This window comes from Sycon ciliatum, chromosome 2, assembly GCF_964019385.1.
Source record: "Sycon ciliatum chromosome 2, ocSycCili1.1, whole genome shotgun sequence".
In the NCBI taxonomy this organism is placed as follows: Eukaryota; Metazoa; Porifera; class Calcarea; order Leucosolenida; family Sycettidae; genus Sycon; species Sycon ciliatum.
In genome coordinates, this window is record NC_088644.1 from 1,752,899 (window position 1) to 1,767,882 (window position 14,984).

A 14,984-nucleotide genomic window follows, 5' to 3' on the forward strand; every position below is an offset into this window, starting at 1 on the left:
ACGTTCGAGGCCTAAACTATCAACCAAAAAATCGGCGGCCCCCTGCGCCTACGTAGAGCGGCTACAAAGTAGGGCCCTAGGGCTAGGGACGAACGAAAAGAGGTCGAGTGCATGCTGAGTGTGGTTCGCTCGTTGCAAAATGTAGAATATATTTCACCGTGACTCTACCGAGCTAGGAAAGGAAGCATCAAAACGAGGGGAAATGGTCCAGGTGGGGTACGCCATTTACAGAGCAGCTAGCTAGCTGGACAGACGAATTCCCGGCAAGGATTTTGCCACAGGGAGCGATATTCGACGCTTTCGAGATGGCCATTACCCCAAGCAACAGTAATCTTTGACGAGCTATCGAAGCCATGGTAGAGGCCATTGGACCCTCGTCAGGAGGCGCTCTGGCGGACTGCTCAAGAGCTGTTACTTCGAAGTACAGTACTGGTACTGTTATAGACGACTTGGTCGCCAACCTCAATCCAGTCACGGTCGGCCGTTGCCGCAGCGGAAGCAGCGACCGCGCCCGCACTGGTCAGAGGAGCACACCCATGGCAGTCACGTCCACGGTCGATCGGTCCACCCCTCCAGCGCCAGAGTAGCCTGTAGGCAGTAGCACACACCGCGGCAATGCCAGCTGATGGCTGGGAGGTGCGGAGACGCCTGTGCGGACGGGGACCTTACCCACCGACCCGGAACCGGTGGGCGAAAGACGCAGGAGTTTCTCGACCAAGGAATGATGAAGATTGTTGACGGGATCCCTGGCCTGGGATGCAAAGAAAAAGCCGCCTGTTCTGCCTCATAATATTGCCGGTAAGACCTTCAATCATAGACGGGTTTACATACATGAAAGTACAGTCAGTCCTGTTCAGTGAAATTCGATCTAGCCAGTCAATGACACGCCTGACGCTTACATTGAGCAGCAGTGTACAGCGTTGGTTGATGTCATCCACATCACTGGACTGTATAACTCCAAACTCTGTGCCCTGTGTGTTGGTGTACTTCATAGCGGTGTATCATCTGCATGTGCATGTGGGATGTGGGCTAACATGATAACTGCATGTGTGTGTACCGCTTATCCACGGCTGCATGGCCAGCGCCCTGGGGCCGCTAGACGTGCGACCGGATTTCCGTTTCCACATCAGTAGATCTTTGCTTGTGAGCATGGGTTATCTGTTATGATCTGTTATGTTGATAGGTGACGTGTAAAGTAGTTGTTTGAAAGTCCACGCACGGGATATAGGCTCCTGCGGATTCTGCCGGCAGAACAATTGGCAGAATTCGGTACTTTTTCTGGCAGCCTGGCCATAGTGCCACAGCCTGGCTATAGTGCCACAGCCTGGCTATAGTGCCACAGCCTGGCTATAGTGCCACAGCCTGGCTATAGTGCCAGAGCCTGGCTATAGTGCCACAGCCTGGCTATAGTGACACAGCCTGGCTATAGTGTTACAGTCTGGCTATAGTGCTACAGCCTGGCTATAGTGCCACAGCCTGGCTATAGTGCTACAGCCTGGGTATAGTGCCACAGCCTGGCTATAGTGCTACAGCCTGGCTATAGTGCCACAGCCTGGCTATAGTGCCACAGCCTGGCTATAGTGACACAGCCTGGCTATAGTGCCACAGCCTGGCTATAGTGCTACAGTGTGAACATCTGGCTAGTGCTACAGCAGGTGCCACAGCCTGGTCACTAGATTGCATGCTCAGTGGCCCATTAACGATAGCAATCCTGTAATAGTGTACCGTATTGATGTTTCTGGGTGCCGTGTTATATCAATTGTGCCTAACTGATATTTGAAGTTGTCAGGCCAACTTGCCTTGGTTAGCTCCCTATTGAATCCACTGGACCTCCACATTTGTACCCCTTTTGCATTTGCCCTGACAACATCGTAACCGAGAACCCGTTTGCTGTTTGCAGGTGGCGTGTTTGGTCAGTTGTGCGTGCTTGAAGTTGCCATACTGTATCTTTTAGATATGGTGAGTCGATCTACTCGTTGTGACCTATCTCGGTTGTTAGAAACCATTTAGCATAGCTACGGGAATAGAGATATTGTGTCCAGTATTATATTGTTGTAACAGGGCAGTCCTCACAGTCTTATCATCTTGCAACAAGTTACCAGGTCCTTTGGTGTTCATGTAAGATTCTGGTAAATATTGCAAGGGAAGCTGCCTGGTGATATTCAGGTGGAAGAGAGTACCATCTGTCTGCAGCCAGGTAGGGTAAAGCATAGAAACCGTACCTTGAAATAGCGAGCATTCGGTTTGCATCCTTGAACACTTTGTTAGCACGCTGTTCACAGCCAAGATGCTGATTAACGAGTATGCCCAGGTAGCTCATGTAGGGGCCAGGGGATACAGAGGTGGTACAAGGATCGGTCAGGTTGGGAGGGATGTCGGCTGTCTTGCAGTGCACAATTAGACGCTGGATCTCATCAGGGTTCAGCAAGAGACCTGGTTCTGTGGCACCTTGTACTGCAACATGACTTTCCGCAAGTCTATTCTGCATGGTGGTAAGGCAGTGGCTTGATGTGTAAATTCTGATGTCGTCAGTATAGACGGTATGTCGGTCCTGCAAGCGCACGCGGGTGTGTGTTCGTGTGTATGTGTAGATGTGATGTTTTTTTACGTGTCGAGCTCCACTAAACATGGTAGCGGGGTCATCACTGTTCAATTCCGTTGGGTTCATCTATGTGTTGCTTCTTTTTGCAGGCCAGTTTCAGTCTTCATTAGTGCAAGACAGCTAGTAGAGGATGATAACCTCTAGTGGAGGATTGCCTGGACCTTGCCTGGTGTTACTACGTACGTCACTTGACTGTGTGTGACCATTAACAGTTCGTACACAGGTTGAAGCGCATTGTAAGCACATCCATTTCCGTCAGCGTACACACAGCACACTGGACAGCGGCAAGTAGATGATGAGAGCGGATAACTGAAGGTAAGGACAGCAGTGTTGTATTTTGTGGTGTTTTTTTGCTGTGTCTTTTAGGGGTGAAGGGGATGTTTAGGGTACCCGGGTACCAGCCCGTTACTCTCAGGGACCATTAGTAAAAGGGTACACGTTTGGATTTCGATGATCCAGTCAGTACGGAACAACACTGCTGGGATCGGGAATTCCAGGCGGGAGTCAAGTATTTACAACTCCACGCTGAATGAAAGATGTTGCGACATTCGATGTGCGACACTGACTCGCGCTGCTGCCTGGTGCTCACGAGGTGTTTGTTGCGCTGGAAGCGGAGCGTCGCTGTAAGTTGGTATCCCTGGTGATGTTTTTGGCTCAGAGAGCACTACATAATGCAGTGCTCTCGGAGCAGAAATTTCATTAGCCTACTCAAGCTCAACTGACGATTGGTGAATTCCCCGAAACACTGTGTATTGAGCAGAGAGCGGTGCTTTCTTGCAGGTTTGCCAAGTGGAGGTTCGACGGGCTTCTCGTGTGCTCTGGATGGCAGTCGGGAGTCAGTCAAGTGTCAAGTCAGTCAGCAGGAAGCGCGAGCTCCGACTTTCGGAGCAGACACTTTCTCCACGCAGGATGGATGTCTGCATTATTATCGCATTTTCGGCACTGTTTTTTGTCAGTGCTGTTGTTATACTGCTTTTTTAAGTGCTTTAGTTGCGATAGTGTTTGTGGAGCAGCAGCAGCAGCAGCAGCATTGGTGCCAGTGTCGTTCTCATGTTTGCTGTCGACCATACCAAGTGAACTCATGCAGCCACGGGCCACCATGACATGTTGCTTGCATGGTGTGGGTGCCGCTCTGTGAAAAAAGAACCTTGGTTATAAAGAATAGACTCGGATGGAGAGCCAAGGATAAATTTATAGAAAAGAAAAAAAGACCAAGTAACTACAAGTTACGCTATAATGTCCACTAACACCACCAGTTACTAAACAATCAGCTCATGCGATAACATTGCACGACACTGACCGACGGTACTGATGTTCTACAACTAATGGGCTAACAGCTCTAGCACATCTTGGATGTGCAATCCAACAGCCGTGCAATGTTATCGCATGAGCTGATTGTTTAGTAATTGGTGGTGTTAGTGGACATTATAGCGTAACTTGTAGTGCCTTGGTCCTTTTTCTTTTCTATAGATTATAAAGAACTTTGGTTATAAAGAACTTTGGTTATAAAGAACTTTGGTTATAAAGATCTACCATGTAAAGTTCATTCACCGTCCGTAGAGGGCTCAGTTTATTTTGGAACATTGTTCAATTTGTATCACGATCAGTCACCACCTCCACCACACCAAGGTCGTTGACGCTGCAAATTCTATTGAAAAGAAATGAAATCTCCAAATTTTCGCCCTTGGGGCTTCATCAGGGAGTAAAATAATAATGAAATGAAACTGGCTCTGTAGCCTCCGTGTTCTAAAAAAATGTTCAATTTTCGTCTGATAATCGACTCAGTTCGTGAAACTCAGAGTTATGGAAAGCAACCGCTCGTTATTCTAAAAACTCGGATGTTGAGCCAATAGTAATATGTTCCTCATTGGAACTTTCCTCACATGAGCCTTCCCAGTTGGAAGGTTGTTGGACCTAGGTGTCAGGTAGTCAAATGTCTCAACATCCTTGTCAGTTTTTTTGCCTCGTTGTCGCACTATCTGACTGTATATTATCTCGTTACCTTGGTGGACTAAGTTCGTCTAAGTTCGTCTTGGTGGACTGTTAATCTTAACTAGTAACTTATTGGTCATTTGCTCGTTATTCTCTCTGTGTTATAAAGAGCTATTTTCCTGGCCACTGGTGTTTGGTTTATCAGGAGTTGACTGTATCCGCATGTAAACATTGAATCAAAAAAAGTGCATTCAATTAACAGTACATCTAATCAAAGATAGAGATATGGGTGCGGGAGATAGGAACTGTGTGTGCGCAGCCTTCGGCGGCGTATCCCACCTTTACCTTGGTATTGTGAGGTAAATGGACCTTCTGTTGTCGAAGTATGAATACTAGTGTGGAAAGGAATAATCGAACAATCGAAACACTTAGAATATTCGTGCTGGGAACGAATCATCGAACAATATTTGGAAATGGCAGAAATCGGAAAGTATCGTGCAGTGTACACCAGGCTTCTTGCGAGGTCAAAACATGAGGGCGGGCAGGGGGGACATGGGGGGGGGGGCAGGGGAGGGGGGACAGGGGGGCAGGGGAAACAGGTACCCTGTAGCCCATTTTCCATTTTCCAAAATTGTAACACGAAAATCAACAAATGAGTAGGTGGGGTGGGGGGCGGACGGCAATCACTTTTGCACAGGGGGCGCTCAATCAGAGTGTGTGGGGGGGGGGGGGGATGCGCTGCGCCCCCTACCCTCTTTTGGCTAGAGCTCTGTGGACATGCAGCTACATGCATGAGTTGAGTTCATCATGAATGCAGATGTTATCCCCGTGCGCCTCCAGCGCACTTTGATGTAGGAAACACTGTAACTGATAACCCACAGGAATGCAATGTTATGTAGAAAATGGAGAAGTGGCTCCTCAGGGCTAAAACACATTTCGGCCGCATTATAATTTCAGCCTTTAGGCGGGACCAAAAAAATAGAGATTCCCGGGCCCTCCCGCACCAAATTCTGGCCAAAGCCAATTTCTTTAAAAAAAAATAACAGTTCATATACATGTCCATATACAGTACTGATCGTGTGAGTAGGTCTGTGACATGGAGTATTCTTTTATTTATAGTGGAGAAAACCAAAACAGGAAGATGCCTGATAACAATGGACCCACTGTGTAGGATGGAGGAGGGGGAGACATGGCTAATGGTAAAATAGTGGCGGCGAAATAGAGCAGTTCCAGCACAGCTACGGAAACATGGGCGTAAAGCTAAAAGCAGGCAAGAATGTGTTGCAAAGCGCTTGACTTGAAGGCGGCCAGTTTGGTGGCGCCTCGGATATCCGCATGGAGGGAATTCCAGAGAACTGCGCCAGCATGTGGAGGGGGGGGGGGGGGAGTCACACAAACCCGGGCTTATACGACTCCCTGATGTACAGATTAGGGCCACCGTTGGCCGAAATACAGAAAACTGAAGGAGTAAACCGCGTACCTGTTTTCTGTGAAAAGAATGAATAAAAATTACCAGAAAATACTGTAAAAAAAGTTCAGAATGGCATGCATACATACATAGGAAAAAAATATAAAATATAAAATTCGCCCGCCCGCACCAATTTCACATGGGTCCTGCCCGGGAATCTGGATTTTATTTTGGTCTCGCCTTACAGCTGCTGCCGATACACTGTCACACTGAACCTTGCAAAACAATATTTTGGCCAAAACTGCCCAGGGTGAGAATAGCCGAAACTTAAAATACAGTATATGCCGTATTTTGTTGTCTTACAGTACTCCATTACATTTCATTCTCCGACCATGGTGATTGGTTACCATGGTTACTGGTTCTTCTCTTTGAAGTGCTATGTGTTGTGGGTCTTTTGTGTACTTCGCATCTCTTCGCCAGTGGTTTGTTAGGTTATTATTATTAGACACAATCTCATAGCATGTGACAAGCATAGCTAATGCAGGGACAGAATCCCTGAGACAAGGGCGTTGAGCCAGCCATGGCAATAGTAAGCTAGGAAAACAAAGCAAATATTAATTAAAGCAAAAAAATGAATGGAAAATTACAAAGAAAAACGATTAACGGAAGTGAGCACAATCAAAATTCGTGCATCACCCAGGTATTCGAGAATGTTCTTCGATAATAATTATTACGTCTAGTTCAGTCAGGTTAAGTTAGTTACAAGGAGGAAGGGGGGGGGGGTATCGAAGTGACATACGTTCAGAAAGAGAGAAGGAAGAGGCACTTTGATGTAGGAAACACTGTAACTGATAACCCACAGGAATGCAATGTTATGTAGAAAATGGAGAAGGGGCTTGTGTATGGTTCTACAGGCACACCCAGTTTCTTGACTGGTCCGCTGCCAAGGGAAATTTACGGCTCGGTGTCATGAGCATTTCACTTTGGTTCAGTGTTGTTGCCTTCAATTTAGGGATTGTGTTCGGGAATGTAGTCTTATTCTCTTGTCTCCTGAAAGAGAAGGAAAGTTCCTTTTGCTTGTGTGTATGCGTGTTTTGTGTGTGTGTGTGTGTGTGTGTGTGTGTGTGTGTGTGTGTGTGTGTGTGAGTGTGAGTGTGTGAGTGTGTGCATGTGTGAGGAACGTTATGGGTGTATGTATTTTTGTGCGTGTTTGTGGGAGTGTGTGTATGTGAGTGTATGTGTGAGTGTATGCGTGTATATGTGTGCGTGATAGGTAGATATTTCGTTCTGGTTGGCATCAAGTTGCATGTCCACGTGAAAAGCTCGCTGTGTTAATCACGGTTCGAGTAATCCGCCTTTGTTGTTCTGAGGCGATTAACATACATTATGTTTTGTTGTCCACCAGATATCACTGCGATCAGTTCAAACCCCTGTCACTCTGAGCTCTCTTGATGAGACCTAACAAGGTGGAAACGCCTAGCTGTCTGGACACTGAGTTCGACACACCTGTAGTGATAGCACATGCCAGCTGCTATTCGGCCTTATCTGGAGGTTACGGGAGAAAGGTACGTGTTGGGGTCACAATGATAATCTCTTCCGGGGAAAACTGCGGAAGAAAAGCTCAACATTTGCGGCACAATTTGGGGTCAATATAGGCAAAATTCGCGGCAAAATTGCGAAGAATTTGCGACAGTTTTTGGTAAATTTGCAAGTGGATTGGCAAGTATACTGGTCTGCCTGCTAGAAAACTGCTTTGTATCTAGTATCTTTAATCAAAGAAGAGTGTGTGCCATGTCTAAACAGTATGCTATGCCTATAGAGCGCCCTACATATACGTGGGAGTACCAGTATGTGATGTTAACGGCTCACAACCCAACACTGGTGTGTAGCGAAACGAAAAGAATCCCGGGGAAATTAACGGAAACGCAGTGTTGAAAAAATTGCCGAATTTGCAGAAAAAGCGCAGCCGCGGAATCGCGATTTTCTCCGGAAACAGAATAATGGTGATTTCCTCCAGTGTTCTGGCCTTTTGCTCGTGATGTCGAAACTTGGGCAAGTGCTTTCTTCTTTCTTTATTGGTATCAGTCAGGCCTGTCACTGGGTGAGTGAACAGAGTGTGTGTATGTGTGTGTTTGAAGATATGTTTGGCATTGCTCTTCAACCACTCCAGCCAGCAGACATCAGCTATGGAAGGCACATCGAACAAGGCTTTTTCTAGCCGGCTGACTCCCCCTTGTATGTGCCAGTGTATGTTTGTGTGTGTGTGTGCGTGCGTGCGTGTGCGTGAATGTGATGGTGTGATAATGACACAATCTACCTAATTCTTGACATTTGCAGTCAGAATTTCACATTCTTACTTCCTATTCAGGCAGAGTCGATAGGATGGAATCTGGCAACATTATTTATCAACTCCACACCTGGCTAGGTCGCTATCCAGTAATACAGGAATCTGAAGGGTGATTGAGCGGTGATAAATAAGCATAGACTGGCACAGGGTTATCAAGGACAGGAGGATGAAAGTAGTCACTGCCAGTGTGTTGATGTGTGGTGTTTGGGCTATTGTTCCCCTCTGTCTTATCCACTGACAAACTTGAAAGCTGACCAAAGCAAAAGAATCCTCATCAAGTAGCAGGTGCTTGTGGTCTGGTCTGGAAGAGGGTGTGAGAAATCGTCTTTATCATTCTTTACATTCAGTGGCTTATGGAAGAGATTCGTGTCAGTTACTCAGTGAGGGGCCTGCAGGGAGGATCTGATCAATCCTTTACACAAGCACTTGTTGCTGATTGTTGGAAGCACAGCAGGATACCTTATCTATGGAAGTCCTTTGCTGTGTGAATGTGTACATGTGTGTGTGTGTGTGTGTGTGTGTGTGTTTGTGCTGTTTGGGAATCCCTGTCTTGACCTAGCCATAGTCCATGGCTCTCTCTGATGTGTATAATGTACATGGGTGCAAGCTGTTGTGTGTGTGTGTTGGGGTTTGTTGATGTAGTCACAAGTTATCTTTCTGAGGCCATAAAACCTGCGGATGCCTTCAAACCACTCTAGTCTAGGTTTGCTAGTGCCTCTGTTTATGTTTTATATTTGTAATAGACTAATGGTACGTAGTGAGTGGTGTACAGGGGATGGTACATGGGCTAGTGGGATGCGGGTGTGGGGGGTTCACCAGTACTGAGAAGAGTTCCTGCTAGTACTTGCTGTTCTCCATATGTGGTGGTCGCTGAGAAAGTTTCAGGTTCGCTGCCGTCCGTTTTGTGTGTGTGTACATGTATATGCAGGTACATGTATATGCATGGGGGGGGGGGTGCACATGTACATGTACATGTACATGTATGTGTGTGTACGTGTATGTGTGTATGTGTGTATGTGTGTGTGTGTGTGTGTGTGTGTGTGTATGTGTGTATGTGTGTGTATGTGTGTGTATGTGTTTGTGACTTTGTGTAACTTTGTGTGCATACATGTATGTGTACACGTGCTGGACTGGCAGTGCCGTATTTTGCGGAGTATAACTGAAGCCGTAGTCCCCTTTTTTGCCACGAAATACATACATCTATCCTATTATCATCGGTATTTTTGATCCATAAGCTGAACTCCCCTTTTTGGGGGTGGATTGTGAGTGTTCAAAGCGCGGCACCTACTCCGGAAAACACGGAATATTCTCCATGTACCATAGAGATAGAGTTACACATTTACACACACATATGCACACGCGAAAACAGACAGACACACATGCAAACACACACACACACAGACACACACACACACACAGACACAAACACACGCACAGACACACACACAGACACAAACAAACACACACATATGCCAGGTACCTGTACTGCAAGTTGGGAGTGTGTATAATCAACATGACTGCATGGTCTATGTACATACATGCACACTGTATATAAGGTATGCCGTGTTATGGTCATTAGCCGGCAAGTGGTAGAAGTATGCCTAGAATAGCACCTATGAACTTGAGCAAACTGCACAGCATCTTGGCCTTCTCTCACTGCCTCGTATTGGCTTATTGTAATTGAATTAGACGTAAGGGAGAAATGTCTCTATGCTGGTCATGTGATCCAGTAGCAGATGGAGATGAAGTTGTTTTGCCTTAGGGTCTATGTATTAGCAATTGCTGACAGCTGGTGTTATGGGCATGCATGTTTCTGTGGAGTGGCTGTACTGGTAACTAAACAAAGTGTGATGCTACAGAATACACTACAGGCAGTGCTGTATTCCTGACCGTAGTAGTGTTAGAGTGTACTTGCTGGTTATCTAGCCAGAGGGAAACATCCCTCAACATGTAAGACACATACGTTGCTGCGCATCTTTAATAAAATTAATAATAATGACTCTTTATAGACAGGGACGGAAAGTTCTCAGTTTGTCTTGACTCCATGTGTTATGTCACCTTATCCTGTTGTCCTTACCAGTACATTGTTGTATTGGTCACATTCGCATCGGTTAGTGTCGCCTGCTTGCTCTGGGATTAGAATATAATATTATTAAAAAAATTTAGAACGACAAGTGCCAATGGCATGGTACTGCTGTTGCTTGCCTGTTGTTGGTAGAGTGCACAACTCGCTGTGACTGACTGCAATGGCACTCATGACCTAGTAGGCTTGTGGCTGATCAATGGAAGAGGAAGAGTATTGGACTTAGAGCGGCCAGTACCGGAATTTCCGGAGTATAAGCCGCACTCTAGACGCCAAGAAGTCATACCAAAAAAGTCGATACACGGTACGACTTTTACTACAATGATCACGTTACTACGGTGATGAATAGGTTAATTAGACTGAGGTGGAAAGCCGAGTATTAATTATTTATAAGAAGAATTCAGGACGAGGGAACTACAAGTTAAGCGGGACTCACAGAAGCTATTTTGCGATGCGACACGCGATACAACAGCCGAGAAACCGGGAAATCCCCAAATCGCAGCCATCTCACACCCCACGCAACTGGGCCATCGCAGAAGTTGAGCTTGGCTCAACTTTTGCGATGCGACAAGCGATTTGGCGTACGATTTTGACCTTTTCTACAGCAAAGTTGTACAAAGGTTCAAGAGTTGCCTATAAATTTGTACAAGTTGTACCAAACCACGCGGATACCGTGGTGACGTACCCACCTGCATTGAACTTTGCGCCAAATCAGCAAGGCGTTGTCGCATCGCTGACTTCTTCTGTGAATGGTATTTCGCAAGTTCGCATCTCACGCGTCCGTCGCAGATCACGTCGCATCGCGTGTCGCATCGCAAAAAAGCTTCTGTGAATCCCGCTTAACGCTATAATGTCCACTAGTACCACCAGTTACTTTTCAATCAGCTCATGCGATAACATTGCACAACACTGACCAACGATACTAACGTTCTACATCTTGCTGTAGGTGATTGCCAGTTAGGTGTAGAAGGTCAGTTCCGTTGGTCAGTGTCATGCAATGCTATCGCATGAGCTGATTGTTTAGTAACTGGTGGTGTTAGTGGACAATATAGTGTAACTTGTAGTTCCTGGGCCCTCCTTTCTTCTTTATGAATAGGGTAGTTTTCTGTATTCGTGGCGAAAGTCTGATTGCGGCTGATACTCCAGTGCGGCTTATGCTCCGGAAAATCCGGTACACGTAATTGATGGGACGCAGCAGTATCCCCTCCCCGTCCCCCTCCCCAGATTCTGTTGGGTAATGTGTGTCGTTTCATCTCACCACCACCAGAGCACTATTGTCGTACTGTACGCTTACATTCAGCATGTTCAATCTGCACTCCTTTGCTTTGCAGCGCTATTCCTCTGCTTTCACTTTTCAAACGTGGGCCTGTCTCCAATGTTCACGTTTTGAATTCTGACAACATTCTGCTGATGTCGCTACACTTTTGCAATCTGTGAACGCATCGTCTTATCACACTTGGACTGTCGTTTGAATGTTGTCCTTCTAACCGAACTCGGCTATCGTCTTCTTATTGGGCTGTTGTCTTTCTCTGAAAATAGTCCTTGTCTTCTCTATCCACCGCTTCATCTCCTGTTCACGAATGTGACGGGTGCTCGGGTTGTTGTGACGCGTGTCAGTACATATGTCTGTCAGAACAGGTGGCTTGGCCTACTGCCGTGGTGGACTGGGCCTTCCGGTTTCTTTCGCATGCACGTACGCGGTTTTGCTTAGCATTCTGCATTGCCTGTCTACATGTATGTGTTTGTGTGCACGAGTGTGTATGTGTGTACGTGTGTTGGGCATAAGCATTCTGCTGCCCATACTGCTGTGGTAGAACGCAGAAGAAATCCTCATTTTAGAACAGTGTGACCTAACTGACTCTAAGTTCTCCATGCACGATCCTTTGTTATTCCTTGTCCAGGTGTTCTCCTGCAGTGTTACTCCAGCAGGACTGGCTGCTAGTAGCTGATGTCAAGAACTGACACTGGCTTCTAATGGGAGATTGAGAAAGTCAATTCTGAAGTGCTCATTTCGAGATCGCTTCCGTGTGCCACCACACGCTCTGTCTGCGGGAAAAATGGTAGTGTACCGTATCCATAGGTGTGTACGTGTGCGTGCGTGTGCGTGTATGTGTATGTGTATGCGTGTGTATGTGTGTGCGTGTCTGCATACTTGTGTATATGTGTGTGTGTGTTTGGGTGGCGGGGTGGCTGGCAAATGTCCACTACTCTAGCAATGACACGTTGCTTATCTGGTGCTGGCCAAAAACACCTGAAATATACCCACATGATTTGTGGAATTCTGGCTATTGTACCTACACGGCCTACAGTAGGAATACTAGCGTGTTAGGCTGCATCACACCCAGTCACAGTGTGTTGAGTTAGTCGACTATCATTATGATGTCTTTAAGCTTTGCTACTGTCAACAGTTATGGCTCAAGGCGTCTTTGGGCTCAGTTGCCAGGCGTCATACCTGTAGATGCTTGGTATGGACACTTAAGTAGGCACACTAGAATACAGAGATATAGCGGGACAGTATAGAGGTAAATGTATAGCGGGACACGCAAGGGGACAGACCTTTGCCTTGAATCACCTTGAAACAAGTCGGGAGTGCGTTCTTGAATTTGTCTGCATGGGGTCTGGTTGATCTGGGTGGCACGCAAGGTTGACCAGGACACTCCATGCTTAGTTTCAAATATAAGCCCAAATACAAGATTGCAAGTTGAGGACAACCCGCTGAAATCAAATGTTGCTGCCTTTGTGTTCTTGATGTCCGGACTTGATTGTGCTTGATATGTCAATAGCCAACATGCTGAGTTAACCTGACCAAGTCTTTTCCAATACACAAGCTTTTACAAAATGAACTGTGTCTTAGCAGGACCCAGCAGGATATTGCCCTGGGCTCCCACAGGGAACAACAGGGAACAACAGGGAACTACACATGTAACATGTAGTTAGTTGTGAATTTATGCTACAATAATTTAAACTATTTTGGGTTGGACTTTGTTCACTGAGAAAGAATGTATAGCTCTCCCCATTAGTACATTCTGCACTGCTCTTGCCTGAGAACTGAGAGCCTTGTTGCTGGTTCCAGGCCCCAGCGGACGCACATCTGACTGCAAAATCCCCATGACGCGGGTCTGGAGATCGAGGTATGGGTCACCGTCACTCAGGGCAGTAGAGTCCAGCCCAGTGAGCTGTATTCCCGGTGCCGAAAGGCGGGCTCACACCCCAGTATGGCAACTTCCCCATGTCTCACTCCCGAGACAAAGTATACTGTGCGGCCATACTAGCGGAAATAGAAAAACTAAAATATAGCCATGGCAACTGTTTACACCAGGGAGTGCTCTTACTGTGTCCATGCAGTGTCACCATGGAAATCGTGCACAGCACAAACATGCTATTGATGTACTTTAAGGGTTGGTGTGAAGCTGTAACCAGTGCTAATAGAACGTTCCAACGTTGTTGTCACTGTTGCTTCCCTGCTCGTGCAAGGTGGTACAGGGCCGGCGCCACTGGTGTGGCCGGTACGGCATGGCCGTACCAACTTCCCAAAAAGTCGGTCCACGTGGAACGTCCAAAACCCAGGAGAAAAAGTTTCGATGTATGATTTTGTACAGGGAGTCGCCCAGGGTGCAGGATTTGCCGTCTAAATTCCAAAACCATTCTGGGGAGGACCCCACACCCCCTTAAAGATTGCCCTTCGGCCGCTCGGCGGAAGCTGCCTCCGGCCCTGTGGTAATGTGTGTGTGGATATACTGCAACTGACTTGCAAGTGCAGTACACTAGTAGTGGTCTTACACAGGCATTCCGCACATCCACCTAGGCCCTGTACACCATGCACTGGCTGGCTTCGCCAGCAAGCTAGCAACCAAAGTGGGATCAGCCGGTGGTACAGGAAACACCCCTTTTTCTTTCTTTCTTTTTGCAAAGCTAGTCTAATTGCATTGTGCTACTGCATGTCCGGCCACAAAGACTGAGAAAATTAAAATATCTTCAATTGTTGGACTCACCGGTACAGTGCATGAACTGTCACAACATCCTGCTTTGGTGATGTCACTGCCTCTCACTAGTCTCAGGTACCTGGTTATGCACAGCACAGCTGGCATTACTGAACTGTGAACAAGGCCAGTACATGACATTGTAGTTTCGCTATGCAGGGTGCTTTACAAAGGTCACGCCTGATTCCAACAAACACACACAACAGTCTTATCGGTGTGCTTCTTGCATCCTGGCTGGCTAGGCTACATCGTAACATGTAATGTTGTTTACTACAGAATGCATGAATCTTTGAGCTGGTATTAAATTTTCTATTACTACTATACTAGGCTACATTGACGTTACCAGTGCCTGTACCATGTGTACTGAACTGTCCAGGTGTTTATGACCATACTCCCATACAGGCCATAGTGACATGTGTAGACCTGTAGTCAGTACTGCTGTTCAAACCACTTTGGCATGCAGTCTATGTTTTGTTGACACTGTGTGACACGGTCCACTCGACGGTTATGATTATCTTGGACCCTGGAATGGCATTATGCCGATATTGCTCAAGCCAGAATGACTGCAGAGCCTACTGTACCAATGCCAGCACTTGTGAAGCACTGCGAAACTGACGCTGTGTGTGTCAGCG

At 46.7% G+C, this 14,984-nt stretch overlaps 1 long non-coding RNA gene across 1 annotated transcript; it reads left to right on the plus strand.

Moving 5' to 3' along the window:
* Positions 1-466: 466 nt before the first annotated feature.
* On the plus strand, positions 467-12,426 carry LOC135810698 (uncharacterized). Its single transcript, XR_010552331.1, has 4 exons — positions 467-798; positions 2,692-2,917; positions 7,348-7,507; positions 12,274-12,426. It is a non-coding gene; the product is annotated as an uncharacterized LOC135810698 (long non-coding RNA).
* The last annotated feature ends 2,558 nt before the right edge of the window (positions 12,427-14,984 follow it).